The sequence below is a fragment of the Hemitrygon akajei genome, chromosome 9 (assembly GCF_048418815.1).
Source record: "Hemitrygon akajei chromosome 9, sHemAka1.3, whole genome shotgun sequence".
NCBI lineage: Eukaryota > Metazoa > Chordata > Chondrichthyes > Myliobatiformes > Dasyatidae > Hemitrygon > Hemitrygon akajei.
Genome location: NC_133132.1, coordinates 129,932,281 through 129,954,437, shown reverse-complemented (window position 1 = coordinate 129,954,437; position 22,157 = coordinate 129,932,281). Strand labels below are relative to the sequence as shown.

At 39.5% G+C, this 22,157-nt stretch overlaps 1 protein-coding gene across 4 annotated transcripts in view; it reads left to right on the top strand.

The window, feature by feature from the left end:
• Positions 1 to 22,157, top strand: part of LOC140733532 (kelch-like protein 29) — a 431,638-nt gene that overhangs the window by 26,795 nt on the left and 382,686 nt on the right. For 3 of the 4 annotated variants that reach the window (XM_073056976.1, XM_073056980.1, XM_073056979.1), the window contains exon 2: positions 9,997 to 10,081. The exons of the other annotated variant lie outside the window; for it this stretch is intronic. The gene's annotated coding sequence lies outside the window, so the exon portion shown is untranslated. The remainder of the gene's footprint in view (positions 1 to 9,996; positions 10,082 to 22,157) is intronic. 4 annotated transcript variants of the gene reach the window in all.

Below are 22,157 nucleotides of genomic sequence, written 5' to 3'. Positions count from 1 at the left end.
ACACTTGTTGTAGCAAAAACTCATTACATACAATACTTAACTCAGTAATAATATGATATGCATCTAAATCACTAACTCAAAAAGCATTAATAATAGCTTTAAAAAAAGTTCTTAAGTCCTGGCAGTTGAATTGTAAAGCCTAATGGCATTGGGGAGTATTGACCTCTTCATCCTGTCTGAGGAGCATTGCATCGACAGTAACCTGTCGCTGAAACTGCTTCTCTGTCTCTGGATGGTGCTATGTAGAGGATGTTCAGGGTTTTCCATAATTGACCGTAGCCTACTCAGCGCCCTTCGCTCAGCTACTGATGTTAAACTCTCCAGTACTTTGCCCACGACAGAGCCCGCCTTCCTTATCAGCTTATTAAGACGTGAGGCGTCCTTCTTCTTAATGCTTCCTCCCCAACACGCCACCACAAAGAAGAGGGCGCTCTCAACAACTGACCTATAGAACATCTTCAGCATCTCACTGCAGACATTGAATGATGCCAACCTTCTAAGGAAGTACAGTCGACTCTGTGCCTTCCTGCACAAGGCATCTGTGTTGGCAGTCCAGTCTAGCTTCTCGTCCAACTGTACTCCCAGATACTTGTAGGTCTTAACCTGCTCCACACATTCTCCATTAATGATCACTGGCTCCATATGAGGCCTAGATCTCCTAAAGTCCACCACCATCTCCTTGGTCTTGGTGACATTGAGATCATATCTTTATTCCTTGTTAAGGTGTGGTTCATCTGACTTGAAAATTGCAGACTTCGACTTCAGTAGGGAGTGGTTTGCGGGTCAACCAAATTTATGTATTTATATTCAGTTTAGAATTAAACAGTACAAAGTGAAAAAGGACCTAGTGCTTTCCCAGCACATATGATGAATAAACTCTTCTCTGGCTTCCAACTGCATACAGGTATCAATTTTTAACTGACATTTTGATGACAAACTCTACCATCTTCATCTGGGAGGATGACTGAGCATGTCTAGTTCGGTGGTATTATCTGTTCCTCCTGATTAGTTAGTCCTCATCCAATCAGATTTCTGCTGTCCCACCTTGTTTACAATTGACTTCTAGCTCTTTCTTAGAGTGAGACCTTCAGATTTGTTAAAGTTCCTTTCCTCTAGTTTTATTTCAGTGGCTTCTTTCATCAGGCGGTCCTAAAAGCCATTAGTGTGGCACAGCAGTTTTGTGCAGTCGAAGTCAACCGTGTGGTATCCCAAATGCAATTTTCTACTACCACTGATCTTCAGGGTAACCCAAATGGATACACCTCCTGTGCTCCTTGATGCGGAGTTCCACCATATGTCCCATCTGGTCAATGTAAGTAGCTCCGTATTCATAGGGAATCCTGTAAACACCAGCTGTCCTGAGTCTGGGGTCAACCTTGACCCACATAAGCTGTGATCTGAGTTTCATTACGGGTTTGTGGATGGTATTAATCTGGTATTTCTTCAGGATCTTGGTGATCCTTCCAGAAACCGTGAAAATATAGGGTTGACAGGCAGTAGCCATGGGTTCCTCCTCATTGTTACGTTTCATGGTTTTTCCATTGGACCTTTTTAAGGGCTCAATTGATTTCCTTCACCTTTTAGCCATTCAGTAAGAACTTTGCATTCATAATGGCCATAGGATTGACTTTGGCACAAAACTACTGTGCCGCACCAATGGGTTTTGGGACTGCCTGGTAAAGGACACCATTGAAATAAAACTAAAGGAAAGGAATTTTATCAAAGGTGAATGTCTGGCTCTAAGTAAGAACTGGAATTCAATTGTAAACGGGGTGGAACAGCAGAAACCTGATTAGTTAGTTCTTGTCCAATCAGGAGGGACAGATGACAAGGTTATAAATACCGCAGAACTAGACATGCCCAGGCATCATTCCTGATGGAAATGGCAGAGTTCTGTCCTGGAAATGTTGGTTAAAATATATATCTGTACCTAGCTAGAAGCCCGAAAAGAGTTTATTTGACAGTATAAAGTGGTTTATTCTGCCTTTGTGAAACCAATATGGATATGTCTTCTAATTCTGCTGCTAGGTTTACCAAGTAAGCTGGGATGTGGTTTTATTTACTGTTGCTTTTATACAGCTCAAGTCATGAAGTTATAGTAATCACTACATCTCTGTATTATATCCTTTCTACCAACAGATTATTCCATCTGCCCTGAAAATTTGTTATTTTCTTGTTCATGCCACGAGTACTTGCAAGGTAGATTGGAGGAAACAAGAAATATATTTGTATCATTCTGTTTTTTGCTCATTGTCTCACCATTTTATAGTAATAAAAAGGATTTGCTTTTAATAGCTATTAAGTATTGCACAGTGAAACAGACCAAGCCAGAAAAAAATCATTATTTCATAATGTGGGTTTTCTTTTTAACAATACCATAAAAGGTTAGAAAATGAACCTATATAATTTAATAACACCAACAAGGTTCCACAGATTAGTCTGTGATGAGGATAAAATTATATTGCGCAAATGTGAATTCGACTTGATGAATTAAGTTTCAAGAGGCATGGGATGTCAGTTTTCCATTTTAAAAAATGTGCAATCCATTATATCCCTTGAAGGAAATACTGAACTAAACTTTATTACAATAACATACTTCGGGGGAATTTCAAAAACTACTTTTGCCCATGTTGGCAGCTTTTGTGTAAAGCATGATCAAAGCACTGGCCTTTTGACAACCTGAGTCAAACAGTTACTTTCTGGGCACTGGCATTTGTTTCCAAAAATCTAAATTAACCTTCACTTGCCATGTACTTCCTTTCAGTCTCAGACTGCTTCCAAATCTGATGTCCCTCTGTGTACATGAAAACATAAATTACCATATAGGCAAGGTTAGTTGTCTGATTACACTTCTGCCATGAAATAACAAAGCATTAATTGGCACAGAACAGGTCAGGAACTGAACAAAGCTTCATTGCCCACTTCATAGCATTAAGCATTTGTCCTGTTAAATTTAACTCCTTTGTACAATACTAAAATTCTGTTGTATCAAGGGCCACCAATTACTTTCCAACACAATTAAATTGAGGAAGGAAAAAGTAAATGGGCTATATGCATCAATTTAATGTAAACTTTGAGATTTACAGGAATAGAGATTTTAATAGAATCAGTATAATGTCTTTGAATCAGGCCTGTGTGCATTGCTTTCACATTTTAAATGTGCTGAAGAATTAAGCACCAAAAAGTCAGTGGGGGGAGGGGGAAGTGCTTGTCTGCTTGAATATTTTGGGGGAATGGTGCAGAGTGGGGGGTACGGAAACATAGAAAAACTACAGCACAATACAGGCCCTTCGGCCCACAACGTTGTGCCGAACATGTACTTTAGAAATTACCTAAGGTTACCTGTAGCCCTCTTATTTTTCTATTTTAGAGAAATAGAGGATATTAAAATATTAGTTTAGATCCGAGCATTTTGTTCATTTAAAAAAAATTGGCTAATCTAAATTTAAAAAATTATAAGGTATTATTTCTGAGATTATTGTTTGCAGTTCTTGGTTCCTGCATCCTCCTTTCTCCTGTCAGGTGTTGTTTAGTCCCAGTAACTTGAGACTGAAACTTGATTGACAACAGCAAAAGTAGTTACTGTTCCACTCTGCAAGTGTTATTTAAGCCCATAGTGTGCACTAGTATTTCCCATCAATAGTGCCTTTCATTTCAACTGCTCATCTATGGATAGAACAAAGTTCAAAGTAAAATTTATTATCAAATTACATCCATGTCACCACATACAACCCTAAGATTATTAGGCATAAATCTATAGAACAGTAACTGTAAACAGGATCTTAAGTAAGCATCAGGAACTGTAAGCTATGAACTGTGCAAATGAAGACAATAAATAAATAGCATTAAATAATGAGCATGAAGTAACAAGATAAATGAGTCTTTAAAGAGTGTAGTTATTTGTTTTGTTCAAGAGCCTGATGATTGAGGGGTAGTAACTGTTTCTGAACCTGGTGGTGTGAGTCCTGAGGCACCTGTACCTTCTACCTGATGGCAGCAGGGAGAAAAGAGCATGGCCTGGGTGGTGAGGATTGTTGATCGATGTTACTTTTCTACAGCAACGATTCATGTAGATGTGCTCAATGGTTGGGCGATGTACTGGACCGAATCTACTACCTTTTCTAGGACTTTCCACTCGGAGGCATTGGGGTCTCCATACCAGGCCGTAATGCAACCAATCAGCACACTTTATAGAAGTTTGCCAAGGTTTTTGATGACGTGTCGGATCTCCGCAGAATCCTAAGGAAGTGTGCTTTCTTTGCAATTATATTCATATGATGGGTCCAGGACGGTTTCTCTGAGATGGTACTTAAAGTTACTGACCCTCTGATTCTCTGAGGATTACTTGCTGATGGACCTCTGGTTTCCCTCTCCTGAAGACTACAATCAGTTCCTTGGGTTCTCGTTTACCTGTGTGAGGTCAGAAAGTAGTGATAAACATCTTGTAAAAACTAGAAGAAATATCAAGTGTTATTTGCAGAGATTATTTTTACTTTCAAAGGTTTTAGTTTGATAACTATAACTTAATAACTAATCTGCATTAGTGAAAGGTGGTCATTGTGTTTTGTAACTCCAGAAATTAATCAAAGAAAATCACAGGAGCCTGGAATAACACGTCTGCTTTGTTTTATTTTAGTTACTCTTTAGTGAGAAGCTCACATGTGGTGACATGATAATATATGCCATTCATATAACCTGTAATGAATTAAGTAAGCAACTGTTTAATCAAACAGTATATTTATAATATTACATGAATATTACTGCAATATTAAATACATAACTCTTCTTCCTGCTTTGCTATAAACGCCAGCTGAATATAGAATGCTTGTCAGGTGAGACTTGTGGCTGTGAAACAATATCAGGTTCTGAGGTCTCCTCTGTGGTGGTTGTCGGAGTTGTAGGCAGCACACTGTGCGACTGCAGGAACTGGTTTTCACAGCTCTGGACACCTTCGTTAACAATTGATTCTGCCCTCCTCAAATGATCATTGTGTCATCTCTAGATGACATTCGACACACACTCCACTGTAGGAGAGTGGTCCAGGAACAGCATAGCTGGTGAATGGAGTGTGCTCCATTGCAATATATAAAGAGGAAATTGGCAAGTTTCCTATTCAGTGTCATTGTAGTGAGTTCTGCTGAAATTGCGTACAGTGCGGTCTTTAGGCAAACCTTTCCTCCAAGCTGGGCAGTACAGTGCAGATATAATATATCTTATTCCATTCATTTTCAAGAATGACTGAAAATGTTCTACATCAAACTATGGTCCATTGTCACTGGCTAAACGTTCTGTAACACCAGTCCTCGAGGCTTCTCAACACATCAACGTTGTGCGAGGCTGTAGTAGAGGCTATTGTGAACACTTTTGGCCATTTTGTAGCTGCATCTACTACTACCAAGAAATTTATGGCCAAGAATGGTCCGGCACAATCCACATGAATCCTCTGCCAGGGCTAAGTATGCCATTCCCATGGATGGAGAAGCACTGCTCTTGACATCATATCTTTTATGATCGCAAAACCCTGCTGGTCATTAAGAACTTAAAAGTACTGCAGGTCTACCCCATCAGCAAGTTGCTCAGTGCAGAGAAACTGGACGGTGCCAATGGTGCTGCTACCTGAGTCAGAGAGGCATCGGAGGAGGTTGTTGCGTCGAGGTGGTATGCAGTCTAACAGCAAGTGATCGTATTAGTCGCTTTTCTTGTGATTGCAAGACCCTGTTGGACATCGTTAATGTGGAATGCTGCAAGTCTGATTCGCTGATTTATTACTGGGGACTGGCTGTAATAAACGCCCCAGGAGAGAGGCGTTGGAGCCAGTGTGCTCACCGAAATGCAGGAACAGTGAAGCCTGGTGTTCAAGATCATGTCTGTGCTGCCCCCCCTCTCCCCAGTGTTCGCTTAGCAGAAGACAAGCCATATTGTGTTCGACTGCACGTTCCTGCAACGTACATGGACTCGTGGCTTTGGACTATATTTTTTGTGTGACTGTAGTTTACTGATATATTGTGTTGCATGTGCCTTGTGCCATCTACACAATTGTTGTTACTGTGCCCCGGAGTACAGCTGTTTGGTTTGGCTGTATCTATTTGTATTCATGTATGATTGAATGGCAATTAAATTTGAGCCATGAACTATTCTGGATGTGTTGGCATCCCAAACGGTGCATGGGAAGCTGCTTGATCTATCCCAGGCCACCAGACCACGCTTTCATTTTGACCATGCCTAGATGTAGTTCCTTTACCACTTTAGCTGTCAGCTTGGATAGTACAACACTCAATCTCCATGTGAGTCAAGGGCAAGTTCATTGTGGCGCTGGTGAAAATGGGGGAACAGGGATTTCTGTTGCACATTCCATCTATTTTGTGTTGCCGTGTAAACCTGAGACAGTACGGGGTCTTTTCTGTTTCCCTTTGGATCATCTCTGCCATAATCGGGAGACTTTAGATTTGCATTAGGGAAGAAAAAGTAAATTTTTCAGGTATTTCCTTTTCCTTTTCCAAGGGTAAAAAGGACCATCCATCAGCATTGCCATCATTAGTCGTACAGTTGAATTCGACTTTGTAATTGTGTCCTCCAAGAAAGAGTTGATCTCAGCATTCATGCTGCTGCTGTCAGTGGAACACCCTTCTGTGCATTGAAAATGGACACTAGTACTGGTTGAAATGTTTTACACTGTAAACCAGACTCAAGGCGTCTCTGTCAATCTGTGTGTAATTTTTCCCTGCAGTGGTAAAGAAACGTGATGCGAAGGTATGGGGCGTTCACTTCCATCACTCATAACATGACATGACTGCACATATACCATAAGGTTAGGTGTCACAGACAGGACGCAATGGACAATGTGGATCATAATGTGTGAGTACAGTATCTGATGTCACCATTTCCCTTGCCTTTCAGAAAGCCACCTCACACTTCTTGGTCCATTGTCATTTTTCAAGTGGCCAGGTTTGGCAGGAATTTGTTATAGTAATAGACAATCCCTAAAAAAAAAAGACCGCAACTGTGAAATGTCCTTTGGTCTTGGGATAGTCACCATTGCTTGAATTTTATTCAGCACATTTGTGTGATTCTCATGGGTCAATGGTGTGACCACAGTAAGTGATGCTTGGTTTTAAAAATTCACACGTTATTCTGTTTTCTGAGTCTTTTTTACACTTACGAGATTTGTAGATGTTCCTTGTCATCCTTATAGTAACAACTGTCATTCCTGACTGCAAAATCAAGTGCTCCTTTAAATCTGAGTTGTGCTTTAGTTAAGAGCTGATTTATTTATACATATATACTTTCTTGTAAGATTCCTCAAACTAAACAACCTCTCAATGCATCATTAAGCCTATCACTGAACTAGCAATACTCAGGCAATCTTTTCAATTCAGATGCATAAGCTGAAATGGACATTTCCTTCCTTTTGATTCCACTTATGAAGCCTAAGATGTACTTCAGTGAACAATGATTTCAGTTCTTAATGTGCCTGCATTACGTTCACAATATCAGCAAAGCTCATTCCAGCTAGTTTAGTTGGAGTGGGCAAACTTTACGCTCTTCCACCTATTACACTCAGTAACACTGGTACTCACTTTTCTTTGGCTAGTTTGTTTGATTTAAAATACAACTCAATCCATTCAATATATATTACCCAGTTATCTGCTGTGCAATCAAATGTGTCTATCTTTCCAATGCAGCCAGCTATTTCAGCTTATTTATGATCATCCAGTGCTCACTGCTTGTGAACCCATGAATTTAATCTGTTTTCTGCTTTTTGAAAAAAAATTTTATTGTCTCTTTCTCCTTCGAAGGGGGGGGGGCATGCTGTGGTAGTCGTCTCAGATTCATTTTCAGACTACCTCAATGCCACTGTTATGATTTATAACTTCAGAAACTAATTGAAAGAAAAACATGGGAGCCGGAATAACATGTTCAACTTCATTTTCATGTAGTTTCTCTTCCTTGGTGAGGTGTGTACATATGATGTGATGACATATCATTCATGTACTTTTACATATAATCTGTAGTGAATTAGGCTCAGCAACAATGCTTAATGTATTTATAATATTACTCAAATATTACTGAAATATTAAATACACAACAGTAAGGAACATTAATCATGTTTATAGCTGGAGTATATTCCACTGTATACATCAGCTGGACTACTTTGTGAAGACTTGCAATCTAGAACCATACTCAAACTTGGACTACAAGTCATTAATAGTAGTAAAAATAAAGTGCTTATATTAATAGATTAACAGGTAGTATTTTCAACCAATAATTTTGAAACTTGAGTTCAAATCCCACCTTTGATAGTTGGGGAACTGTGAAAAATAACTTTGTTTTTAATAAGGTTCACTTTCAGTAATGGTAAGCATGAAATAATATTGGATTGTCATACAAATCTATTTGTTCGTTAATGTCTTTAAGGGGAGGAGACCTTACCTTTTCTAAGGTGTGGGTTGCTCCAGATATGCTGTCATCTCAGTTGAGGCCCATCAAAGGATGGATGACAAATGGCAGCATTGTCAGGTGGATAAATATATATTTTTTAAATGTAATAAAGGGATTTTAACAATTTTGCTGAAGCAACAGACAGAATATTTTTGAATCAGTGCATCATTTTAACATGTCAGACACATTGAAGAAAGGTGAGGAGGAGGAAAGAAATAAGACTAAAAAAGACATCAGTAACAGACAGAAGCTGCAAGCTCTTAGCATTTAGTTATAAGATGCTAACAGAAGTATTCTTTTGCTTTGTGATCTCTACTCGACTGAAATTACTACATGAATCACTTGTCAAACAACATTTATACTGAAAAGCACCTAAACAAGTACAAATAGAGTTTGATGCACCCACTAGAAATACATTTTTGCATGTTCTTCTAATTTGATATCCAATATTTTAGTACCCAAAATAAACTCTATATGCTTCAAAATTATTAGTTTTGATAGGCTATTTGCAAAAGATAAAGACTAATAAATAATACACTATTGTATGGCTGTCACCTTTAGGAATAACTATAACAAAACAGTGGTCATTGCTGGCAATACATCATTTTCTGTAACTGAATTACTGTACCATCAGCACTGGGAGCAGCATAGAACATTCTCAATGGATTCTTTGTACTAGATCAGAACTGGCTTTTGATGAGGTTTGCATCAAAATATTTCTCAGGGCATTAGGGAAATAGCAGAGCGTTATTGGGGCTTTGTGTATACATCATTGATATTCTCCTATGGGAAACTCAAATATTTTAATTTGATACCCCTGAATGAAATATGCTGATTCTGAAAGAATTTCATCTGTTCATCATCTAATTGTTTGCTTTCATCTTCAAATAGGTATTCATTAAAGCTAGCATTCACCAGTTTTGTAATTTTCAATGTAGTTACATCTGTCAGTTGCATGTGCAACAGTGCTCCAATCTCTGAAGGCCCTTTATTTAAAGTGATCAACATAGGAGTTGAGTTGTATCAGCTTTTTTTTTCACACTTTCACATTAGTATATTAATTCTGTTCCTTTTAGTTATTTTGGCAATCATAAATATGAATTAAAATTATTTTGAGTGAATCAAGCAGCAGTATCTCTTATTTCTTGTCATTAAAAACGAGTAATTTACAAGCTGAACACGGAAAATATTTTTCTTATTTCATGCAGATGGGCCAGTTTCTTTACTTTATTATGGCAGTCATTTTCCATATAGACTTGAACCAAAGCCAATGTTTCAGAATTACCAGTGAATTTATGACATTAAGAACCATTTTAAAATTTGAATGAAAGTGTTCACTACCTCTGTATATACAGTATATAAGGTTGCTGGCTACATTACTGCCTTATACCTACTTCCTGTATGAATAAATAAACAAATATATACTTAAAACATTCTTGTAAATGGGAAGAATTAAACTGTCCAACTTTAGGATGTAAATTGTATTTCTTGTTCATTGCTTAAAACAGTTGTCTTCTGAGCTGATTAAATATTTAAAACCATTATTTGTCATTTCAGATGGACTCTCCATTTCAAGTTGAACAATGAACTTTGTTAGTACCAGCTGTCCAAATACATTTCATTTTACTCTTCGTTGTTACAGGTTTGTTAGATGAATTAGCCATTTGCAAATGTGATTCCATGGTGCAGGGAACATAGAGGGAGATAGTTTGGACATTAAACTCTCAATGATCACCTTTTAAGTTACAGCCATTATCCAAAGATGTTGAAAACTGCATAAAACTTTTTCTCCTGCCGCCCTCTCCCTCTTGCCTTGCTTTCTTGAATTTATGTTTTATAACATTTGGACTTGCATTGTCACATTTGTGTTTTAATCACCCGGGAAGCACAAGTATTTTATAACACAGTGTATGATGACTAAAAATAGGGCTAATATGATATGAATTTGCCTTGGTATAGTTCTCCATCCCTGCTTAATTTTCTCCTCTCTGCTTCCCTGAAGTGTTGGTTGATGTTGGTTCTGTCCTCTGGAACCATTCAAATTACCGTTAATGTGTTAGGTTTTGTGACGTGACATGTAGATATGTGATTTACAGTACCTAGCCAAATTCAGTTTTGTCTCCACATGTGCACTTTCAGCAGAGCTTACTCATGTGTAATCAGGCATAGCACTCGTGTCTGGGCTCTTTTGCACTTCTTACCCAGAAGTGCGAAGACTAATTATAGCCCTCCAAATGCTGCTTCAAGTAAGATCAGCTTGTTCAGTGCTGCCCATGAATCATATATGACTTGTAAAACACAAGTAGTACAATTTTTTTTTAAATGCTGAAGGTACTGAGGTTAGGTAGCAGCCATGGTGAGAGTTTTATGTTACTTACCTTCCATCAGAATAAATCAATCTTTATCTGGAAATTAGATGCTAGAAAATTGACTTGCTAGAAATATAGGCTGGAGGTAGGGTTACAACATTGTAACCCTATTATTGTTACAGGTTTGTTAGATGAAATAGCCAATTATCCAAGCAATTTTATTAAATGCCCCTCCCTCTTTTGTAAATTTTAGTGACTTCTGTAAATTTTACCTTCATGGTATTCTCTCTAGTTTTACCAGAATTCATTTGAAATCATAATTCCACCTTTGGAATCCAATAACTTCATTATGAAACACAGGAAATTATATTATTAACTTCTTTCTCTGCTAAATTATTTTCCATTAATAATAGCTTTCTACTGAAAGCTGGTTTCCTGACATATTTTATTAAAATGGCTTGTGGAAATATTTCAAATTGCTCAAGTCGCAGATGTACAGAGATTGAAAATGAACACTGGCAAACAAGAAGCTCTGCAATGTGTTTGCTATGGTTCCTCCATGCAGAGGTATTTGCTATGGTTCCTCCATGCAGAGGTATTTGCTATGGTTCCTCCATGCAGAGGTATCCAGCACTCTGTTCACATTGTTTTTATTTTGTTTAAATAAAAATGTCTTGTATTTACATTATAACCTAATTGGATTCTGCAATGGTATCTTGATGTTTGAGTGGTATTTTTTTTTAATAAAATGATTGGACCAGAACAGTAACCCTGATAATTTCAGTCCGTATGCATGAATGTTAATGCACACACTAATCACTGCCCTGACCAGACAGTCCCCGTGCACCAGTAACATCGAAATGTTACTGTCAGAGTGTATACGTCACCAATTACCTGAGCTTTCACATTCAGCTTATGACAAAGGAATGGACTGAACTTTGTTAATTGAATTTTGCTTGATTGTCCTTTTGCAAGGTTAACGTTGGGGTCGCAGGAATACCTTTATTGCGTGGACTATGGGGAATTTACGATTGAGATGTGGGAGAGTCTAGTTTGGGAAGGAGGTACAAAGCCAGCATTAGCATTTGTGGTGGAGGAGAATTTGTGTAGTACTTTTCACAGAAAGGATATGTTTGAAGTATTGGCTGGAATGTTTGGGGACTGGGATGTGGTGATGATAATAGGTCATGGGGTTAGGCCAGCTGGAAGAACTTGGGCTTTTTTTCTGTAGAGCCATCGCCAGCCAGGTCAGTGCTGCAAGACTAAGACAATGTTGTCCTGAGAGTGCTGTATAAAGAATGGTCCCCGGGTGTTATATGGACCTAAGAAACAAGTCCTGAAGCAGGTGGACTCTTTTTTCTCACCCTACCCCCTTCTGTAGGAAGAATGGAGATGAGTTGAAGCCTTGCTTCTTGTTGTCCCCAAGGACCCTGACAACAACTTTGCTTCCATGTATGTTGCTTGACCTGCTGAGTTTCTCCAGCAGATTGTTTTATTGTTCCAGATTCCAGCATTCGCAGTCTCTTGTGTCTCCAGGATTAACGTGGGTTGGACAGTGGGTCTGGAAATGGCAGAACGAGTGCAATCAGATGGTGGTGGGTGCTGGTGGCAGATCAGAGTTTGTTGTTCTGGGTGTGTCCAACAATGGTTCAAATGTGGTTCAAACTCCTTAAATTGCATCAAGCTGTTGATGCACCTGGAAGTGTCTGGTCAAATTTCCTGGGTAAAATTAAACATTAAAATTATATTTAAAGTATTTCACTCTGTGGGAAATGCTACCTGAATTGTGTAATACTGAGATATAAAATGTGTTTTTTTTCTGTGTGATATTACCATTTGCCTTCCTCCACTTTATTTTCGAGAATTACTTTCTGAAGGGACCATTCCTTAAATCAGTCATTTCAGACTGTTTGAAACATCACTAAATCTGTCTTTAAAAGAATGTTGTTTTGAGATTAAATCTGAGAGTGAGCTTTGTTTTCTTCTATTGACCTATATTTTAATGCCACAGCTACCATCCACCTTTTGTGTATGTGGCTACAATACACAAGAGAGAAATTCAACTGGTGCATGACTTTTTCAGTCATGAAATCAGTCTTTGATCTATGAATTTTACATTGCAGTTGCTGAATTCTGAATTACACCGAAAGGGCAAGATGCGATACTGACTCAAAAAATATCCTTATTGTTCGGATCACTCTAATAAATATGTAAATTTGTATTCTCACCTTTGCCAGATTCAACATTTAGTACACTGCATTTGTTCATATTAAAACTTGCCTACAGGTCCTCGGAGATAAACAGAAGCAAATTTCATGAGCTTTATTTAAAAACATCCTAATCTGTATCATGAGTTTCTGAAAAATCAATTGAAATGTTTGTGGATCTTTAGGCCTATTTATAGGCACGTTAGCTTTTCTAGCTGCTTCAAAAATTCTGGGATTTTTGTTTTGTTTTGTAACAGCAGGACAAGCATTGCTCAGTAACTTGTCTTTTGCTTCTGCCTGAGCAATAAGAGAGGGTGTTGGAAGTCCAAATGCAGTGAGAAGCAGCTGTTGAGAAGGAGGCAGATAAGGAAAGTGTGCAAATTAATTTCTACCATATCAAATTAAAAACTGCTTCTCTGACAATACTAATGAATTTTTATTGTGCTTTTGTTTTGCTTGACTGAAACTGAATACACCAAATACAGAAGAAATAAGGCCAGGCCATTCGGCCCCTTGACTGTTCTGCTGTTTGACAAAATCATTGCTGATTTGTCATATGTCAAATGTCATATTTATACACTATCCTGTATCCTTTAATTCCTGTAGGATTCAGAAATCTATTGCTCTCTGTTTAGAGGGTAATCAACAACAGGGCCAGTACAGACCAGCAGGGTAGAAAATGTTATGTTTTGTTACTCCAGAAATTAATTGAAAGGAAATCATGGGGAAACTGGGATAAATTTGTGTACTCTAGTTTCACTTTTACTTTATCAAGATATGAATGTATAACGTGGTGGCATGATAGCATATGCAGCAACATGCTTTTACATATAATCTGTAGTGAATTATGTATACAACAAAGTATAATTAATCAAACAGAATGACTACAATATTACTGAAATATTAAATGCATAATGCTCCTTCCTGCTTGGCTACAAACTGAAGCTCAGCATAGAATGTGCTTCAACTATAGACACAGTATACTTTATGATACAGACATCCTCAGCATAGTAAATTTTAAATTGTCCCATTCAGGCCAAAGCTTTCATTTTGACCACACGTAGATGTCCAGCATGTGCAGTAGCCCCTTCTCTAAAGCATGTACACTTTATTTCTTGGCTTGGATGGTACAACTCTCAATCCCCATACAAGGCAACTTCCATCAAGGGCAAGTTCATCCCAGCGCTGCTAAAAATGGGAGGCAGTTGGAGTTTGTGTGACAGATTTACCTTCCCAGGAGCCAATGTAGTCGACTGCCTCCAGTGTATTCATCAATTCTATCATTCAAATTAGGTGAAAATATCATAATTGTGTACAGTAGTCCTAATGTAGTCCCATAATAGTTCCATAATTATTGTGCTCAACTGCTCTTGCAATAAAGGCCTTTATTCTTTGCCTTCCTGCACCTGCACATTAGCTCTCAGTGACTTGAGCACATGGGCCCTCTTGAACATCGTTTCCCATCTCTTGCCAATCTAAAGTATTCACTATTTTGTTTCCCTGCAGAAGATAATGCTCACAATTTCCCCACATTGTATTCTATCTGCCATTTTAGTTACAAACAAGAGAAAATCTGCAGACGCTGGAAATCAGTGCACAGAATGCTGCAGGTCACAGGTCTATGTGTAAGCAAGTTTCTTCTTGGTATAAGGGGTTTCTTTTTTTGTTACTGCATATGTTAATCAAAATGGCTTCTTTGTTTTGTTAAAAGTAGGAATGCTTCTTTGTTATGGTAAGTGCTTTCTCTCGCAGCTTGTTTGGGTTAAAATAATGAGAATTGTATTATTTATTAACAAATTGAGATAGAGGTTATTCTTCAGGTGGGTCTGTTAAGCAAGTAGTGTTGGCGGGCTTTTGAGGAGTCGGCGCGAGGGGGCAGAGGAGAAAGGACGCGATGCTGTAAGCTGGGTGATGGAACGGACCCCGAGCGGGGGTCCGAGGCCAGGATTTTTGGCGAGGAGAGGAGATGAAGACAGACGTGCCGGGGGTGCTTGGTTGATCACTTCGGGTGGTCCTGAGCTGCGAGTCGAGGAGGTCTGAGGGGATCGAATGGTGGCCAGAAGACTTCGTTAATTGAGCTCCAACGGTTGTGCACGAAGTGGTTTGGACTTTGATAAGTTTTGGCGCCTTTATTTTCTTTTCCTTAATATATACTGTATCGTTATTAGTCACTTAGTTCTATTAAGAGCTATAAAGTGTAATCATTTAATTGCATATGGTGTACTGTCTGTTATTTGGCGGGATGGGGACATCACACAGCATCCACACAAGCTGATTACCCAGTTTGGCGGGGCCGAAGGCTGCTCCCCTAGACTGAAGCGAGCTGAGCGAGCCTGAGGTGTGCCAGGGGGCTACATTGGTCAGAGAAAATAGAGTTCTTGGAGGCCAACGTGGGGGTGACTGAGGTTCGTGAATCGTTAATGCTGATGTGTCCGGACACTGTTGAGACAGGCAGCATTTCGATTCTGGAGGGGACCAACACCCCGCTGGTGAGGAGGCGACTGGGGGCCTGCCAGGAGGAGGTGGGTGAGAGCTGTTTGGAGGCATTGTCGATGCACCCAGAGTTTCGAACTGCTTGTGTGGACGTGTGTAGCAGCATTGGGCCAGTACCGAATTCAAACGAGAGCCGGTGGTGGTACGACCTGGGGGAGGTATCTGAGGGTGAGACTATCTTAGTGGATGCTCTGAAATACCACGAGGGAGGGGAGTTGACCGCTGAAGACACCTTGGTGAGAGAGAGGTCGCGGCGACTGGCCCCTGCAGCCGTGCAAGACGTAGGCAACGTGTGTGTGGATTATAGTGCGCTGAAGAGGCACACTGTCATTGACCAGAATACGGACCTGAGAGTCGAAGAGGCGATTGCCTGTCTGAGTGGTGCGAAGTGGTTTAAGGTGCTGGATCTGAGGAGTGGATGTTGCCAGATCCCGATGAGTGAGGCCAATAAGGAGAAGACAGCCGTTAAAGGTCCCCTAGGATTCTTCCGGTCCGAAAAGATGCCACAGGGCATATCCGGAGCCCTTGCAACCTTCCTGCGGGGCATGTGGAAGACCATGGGGGATGTGGAGGTGCTTGGAGTTTTGGCGTATGTGGATGATCTCCTGGTATTTGGATCTGCCTCGGAAGAATCTGAAGCAAGACTGTTGCAGGAGTGGCTGGGAACTAAAGAGCTAAAGCTTTCTCTGGACACGTGCCAGGGCTGGCGAAGGTCGCAGCTTGTGAGTGACTGTCTCTACGGGATCAAGTTTGAAGTGACGACAGAGAGACCGAATTCCCCGCAGAGACTGGAGAAAGTGATCTGGAACCAGTTGGAAGACTTACGAGTTGGGGAAGACAAAGTAGGTTGCCTGGCTAAGAGTAACAGCAAACCGAGATCTGGAGAGGGGAGTTTGCGGAGGTGAAGCAATTGTGGACAGATCTCAGAAGAGGGAAGCGGAAGCTTAAAGGGAACCTGAAGATGACCATCGACAGTCCAAATGAAGTGGAAAACCTGAAAGTTGACCTGGAAGAAGTCATTAGGAAGAAAAGGCACCAAAACTTATAAAAGTCCAAACCACTTTGTGCATAACAGTTGGAGCTCAATTAACAAAGTCTTCTGGCCACCATTCAATCCCCTCAGACCTCCTTGACTTGTAGCTCAGGACCACCCGAAGTGATCAGCCAAGCACCCCTGGCATGTCTGTCTTTGTCTCCTCTCCTCGCCGAAAATCCCGGCCTCGGACCCCTGCTCAGGGTCCGTTCCATCACCCAACTTACAACATCGCGTCCTCTCTCCCTTGCCCCCTCGCGCCGACTCCTCAAAAGCCCGCCAACACTACTCACTTAACAGACCCACGGGAAGAATAACCTCTATCTCAATTGGTTAATAAATGAATATATTTCTCGTTATCAGTAATTTTAACCCAAACAAGCTGTGAGAGAAAGCACTTACCATAATAAAGGAGCATTCCTACTTTTAACAAAACGAAGAAGCTATTTTGATTAACATATGCAGTAACAAAAAAGAAACCCCCTTACACCAAGAAGAAACCCCCCTTACATATGGAAAAGAGTAAACTGTTGATGTTTGAGGCTGAAACCCGTCAGCAGGACCGTTGCTGCCATTTTAGTTGCTCGCTCACTTAGCCATCTCCTGTTGAAGTCTTCTTGCATCCTCATGTCTTTTCACATTCCCAGTTTTCTGTCACCAGCAGATATAACAGGAGACAAATGCTGATCGCCATGCTAGTCACAACTTGTCAAGCCGAGTAAGATCTAATTTGTTTATCTTATTTTCTATCTGTTAACCAGCTCTCAATCCACATCAGCATATGACATTCATGGCCACATACTGTAATCTTGTTCACCAGCCTCCTGAGTAGGGCCTACACAATAATCTTCTGAAAAATCTGAGCAGACATCCACTCTTCACCCTCGCTTTACTCGAGTAGCCAACAAAGTATTAGCCAACCATTATTTCCCTCTTAAAACATATGAAACAAATTGATCTTATCAGACTTCATTCCAACATTTTTCCTAATGCAAAGCGGCTGTGTTTTCTCACTAAATTAGCTCTTGTCCTTTATATTGAAACATTCTTTTCTGTTGCAGAAACAACATTCAGTAACATCAAAAAAATGGCCTCCTTGCAAAGTAGAATTACCGCAAAGTTGAGCTGTGATAGTTCTTAATGGTTCAGGGAAGAGCACATCCACTTTCAACTATAGTATGCCTTTGCTTAGAAACTGGTTTACACAAAATCTCTTGGGCATTATCCTGTTATGGCTGTTAATGGCAGGCAGCAAGTGAGCTTGTGTTTCTGGTCGTTATACAAGATTTTTTTAATGCTACTTACTACATCGACTCAGGCCTAGGGGGCCGGCATCAGGCACGATGATGGACTCTCCAGTCCTCCCTCTCCCTCATCAATGTGTTTAGTTATACCATGGACCCCTACCATTAACCGAGGTTGGATTCCCTTTTTTGTGCTTGTTCTCTCCCCCTCATTACTGCAATACTTATTCCTTTAATCGGTCATTTATGATTGCCTTATGGTATTTGATAGGCAAATGAAAAGATCTACTTCCACTTCACCATTGTAGATTTTTCAGCTTGTGAAATGCCAGCTCATAAATGTTTTAAGTTTGCCCAATTAATGTCACTTATTTATTATCCCATTGAAATAATAGTAATATTTAGTTGCTTAGTAGCAATAAGTACTAATTTCCTGTAAGTATCCTTTGGTGAATTTGTTGCCCAAGTAGGCAATCCAGGGCCAGAATAATTTAATTAAAGAAACTGAACTGGTCAATCCTTAATGCTTTACATTTTCGAGCTTTAGAAATATTATAAATCAGGCTGTTGCCTGGAAACTTAATCACCAGGTGTAGTTTTATTTCATTTACAGTTTTGGAACATCCTCACCACAGCTCTGCTCATTCTCAGCTCTGAAGCACCTGAACAATGAAAAATCATATGTCGTGATGCTCATTATTGTCTGTAGCTCAGCATTCAATACTATCATCCCCTCAACTAACCACTAAATACTGTACAGGATTTTTTTTATGGTAGCCCCTATGAAAACATTTTTAACAACAACTGACATGGTAATTAATGTTGTGTATTGCTCACTTTGAGTTCAAGGACAAATTTCTGTTTTGGTAACTAATTCACTTGTTTTGGATTTGTTTGAGTATTCTACAAATTGTGAAGTAAATTTAGAATGGGATATAAATCATTGGCCTAAATATTCCTCTTTCTTTCTAATTGCAATGCTCAAATATTTTATACTTAATTTCAAAATGTTCCTTGGCTTCCTTCAAAAGCGCAAACTTTTTTCATTCTTGCTGCTTGTGTGATTATGGGTGTACACCAGACTGTTGGTAAAGTATGCCAATAGCAAATTGCTTTCCAGTGAGAAAATTTCCAAACTGTAATTGCCCAATCACTGTTTAAAGTTCTGTGCCTAATTCAGGTTGCTGAGTTTCGTGCTTCCCTTTGTCAGAATTGCAAATGAGCACAGGCATGACTGGCTGTTACTAATTGGGGGAATTGGCAGCTGTTTACATTGTGTGTACACAGCTTTGCATGTCAGTCACTGGAGCTGGTTTGTAATGGAATTCTGGAATTCATCCAGGCATCATCTAAAGAACCTCTTGCCAAATTCATGAATTGAAATAATCAGACTTTATGATCAAACTTCTGTTTTGTAGACCTGGGGTGGATGACCTTGCTGTGTTCCTCTAGATCAAAGTAATCAATATATTGTGGTTTGGATGGTTTCTTTGTAAATCTGGAATCCATATCAACTACTTCAAAATTGATTCTGTTGCTAAAACTGCCCAGGAAAAAAAGGGGTGCTGAGCTTGCATAGCAAATGTTAGTCTCCATCATTCAGTGGATAATCTAGTAGATAACATAGAGTGAAACATTCAAAAATCTATCTTGTAACTACATTTGATCTAAATTCTGATTTATGATGTAAATTGTCAAATATATTTGAAATCACATAGGCTCACAAACATATGGAATATGTCCCTTAGAGTTAACATTTTCTTAATCTCAGTGATACAGCATGCTTCTTTTCAGATATTTGGAAAGGTCTTTGAATTGATTTCCTGCAGAAGACTTACAGTATTGAATTGATATTCTTGGTCTACTAGGAATACTTTTGAGGAAAAGTGTCATATATGAGGAAGGGAAAAAGCTACTCTTTTGTTGCATTTGGACCTGGTTTTTGAAACAGAAGCTCCTGTCCTATTTGGAAATTATAGAATCTCCAATTAAATACAGATGTGGAAATTCCCTTGGGAATGACAGTGGCAAGATTCCTTAATGCTGTTGAAAGCTGTTAAGGCCTGCAGATGCATATGATTTCACCTCCTACTCCACTGTCAAATTTGACAATTTGTAAATGCCACATGTGGTGTTATTTCTGCAGCTTGTCCACAGTAATAAAATTAGACTTGTTTAATCACTTCCAAACTGAGCTTATGGTTATATTAAATAAAATGTGATTATCAGTAATATCTTGAACAGAAGTAAAGCTACTTGCAATAGATCATTTTATTTGCAAGTAAGAACTCTATCATTGATGAATTAATTATACTACCTTCAGATTATTTTTAAATTGTGGTTAAGTAATTGCGAAATTGTGTCATTCACTGTCACATTAAAATTTACCTCTTAATATCTGTATCTGAGAACATGTATTGTTCAGGTCTGTCACAACCATTTCCCATTTAGATGCATGAATTAAAATTACTCCAAAATGTTTTACAGTTAGGAGTCAGCCCCAGTGGATTTGCAGCAGTTATGGGAAGTGATTTAAGGCATAGCTTAAGGAGAGCTTAACTGAATGGACTATAGTGGAGTGGGCTCAAAGATTCTGGCAACTCTTTCAGTTTTAGTATATAAAATGATAAAGTAGGAATGTCTGACGTGAAGTAATACTGTGAAAGAGGTTTCAAAGATGAAAATGAATTATGCCACCATTATGAATAATATGCTTATTGAAGGCTGCACTTAGAATACTGGTCTTGTGATGATCCAGCAAACGAAATGCACAGCTGACAGATTGGGTGAATGAAGATCTTAAAACTGTGGTGAGAAGTTTCATTGGGTGGTCTGCTGATTTTAGGGTGGAAGTGAACAAATTTGTATTAGGTTGCATTAATCAGCTTAAATGAAATAAAAATGCTGGACATTTTCAAATATCTCGTGTACAAGATATTAAGAGGAATAGATAGAGTGGACTGCCAGCACCTCTTTTCCAGGGCACCACTGCTCAATACAAGAGGACATGGCTTTAAGGTAAGGGGAGGGAAGTTCAAGGGGGATATTAGAGGAGGGTTTTACTCAGAGAGTGGTTGATGCATGGAATGCACTGCTTGAGTCTGTGGTGGAGGCAGATACAATAGAGAAATTTAAGAGACTACTAGACAGGTATATGGAGGAATTTAAGGTGGAGGGTTATATGGAGGGCAGGGTTTAAGGGTCGGCACAACATTGTGGGCTGAATGGCCTGTACTGTGCTGTATTGGACTTTGTTCTTTGTTCTCAGCTGACTAGAAAGCATCTGTGAAATGTTTCAGGTCAGTAACTTTCATTGGAACTTGCTAGTTTTCGTTTGCTGAAAATGGGAGGGTATAGAGAACTTGAGCAATCTGTAATTGGAGAGAAAAACCAAATGTGATTGACTTGGAGATGGCAGATGAGAGAGTGGTAGATAATAGTTGGTTAGAGATCTGCCTGGAGGACACATAAATTGGAGGGGAGCTGTGGATGAAAAAAGGGAGAAAATTGTCTTTGAATCTGATGAGCCACTGAAGTGGAATAATACTGCAGATGCTGGAAATCTGAAATATAATTTTAAAAAAATTTCAGAATGATAGAAATAGCCAGTGGGTCAGCTCGCGTCTGCAGGGAGAAACAGAGTTAATGCATCAGACTGATTATCTTTGATCATATCTGGCACACCGAAGTTGTTCAATTTCATGCCTTGAGGGCTGAAATATGCCATGACAGCTTCGATGCACTCTGAGATGATCCTTAAGTTTGCTTTAGGCTTTCTTACAACATTGTAAGATACAAAAAATCAAGTTCACATTGAGAGTGGGATGCAGAAGGGACATGCAGCTAAGAGCTCAGTGGCTTCACTGTGGAATGAAGCAGGTGTACTACAAAGTGTTCACCAATTGTCCAATGTGTAAAGGGAATTGGATAATGAGCACCAAATGTATTACACTAAATTGGAAGAATGTCAGTTAAATTCTTCTTTGCTTTGAAGGACTTGTCGGATCCCTGGGTGATAGCAAGAGCAATGGTTGAAGCTCCACCTCCTGAAGTTGCACAGGGTGATGCTATGGGAAGGGCTGTTAGTGCTGGTGAAAATGGAGGAGTAAATCAGGGACTGATGGAAGGACTAGTTCCTTCAGAATATTAAAAGGGCAGGCAAGGTGTGATGTCATGTTAAGGATAACAGAGATTACAGTCTGTGGAATGTGGAACTGGTGAGTGGAAGATGAGGATTAGGGTGATTCTATTCTTGGGTAGAAGTGGCATGAGAGCAGAATTGTTGGAAGTGGAACTGCTATGATTAACAGCTTTGGGAAACCACAGCAGAGGAAGAGAGAACTGCCAATTCAGAAGCACTGGAGGGTGACATCTTGCAGTTATGACGCAACTTTTTTTAAAAATCCCGGGAGAGTGGGAGGGAGTCCTCATT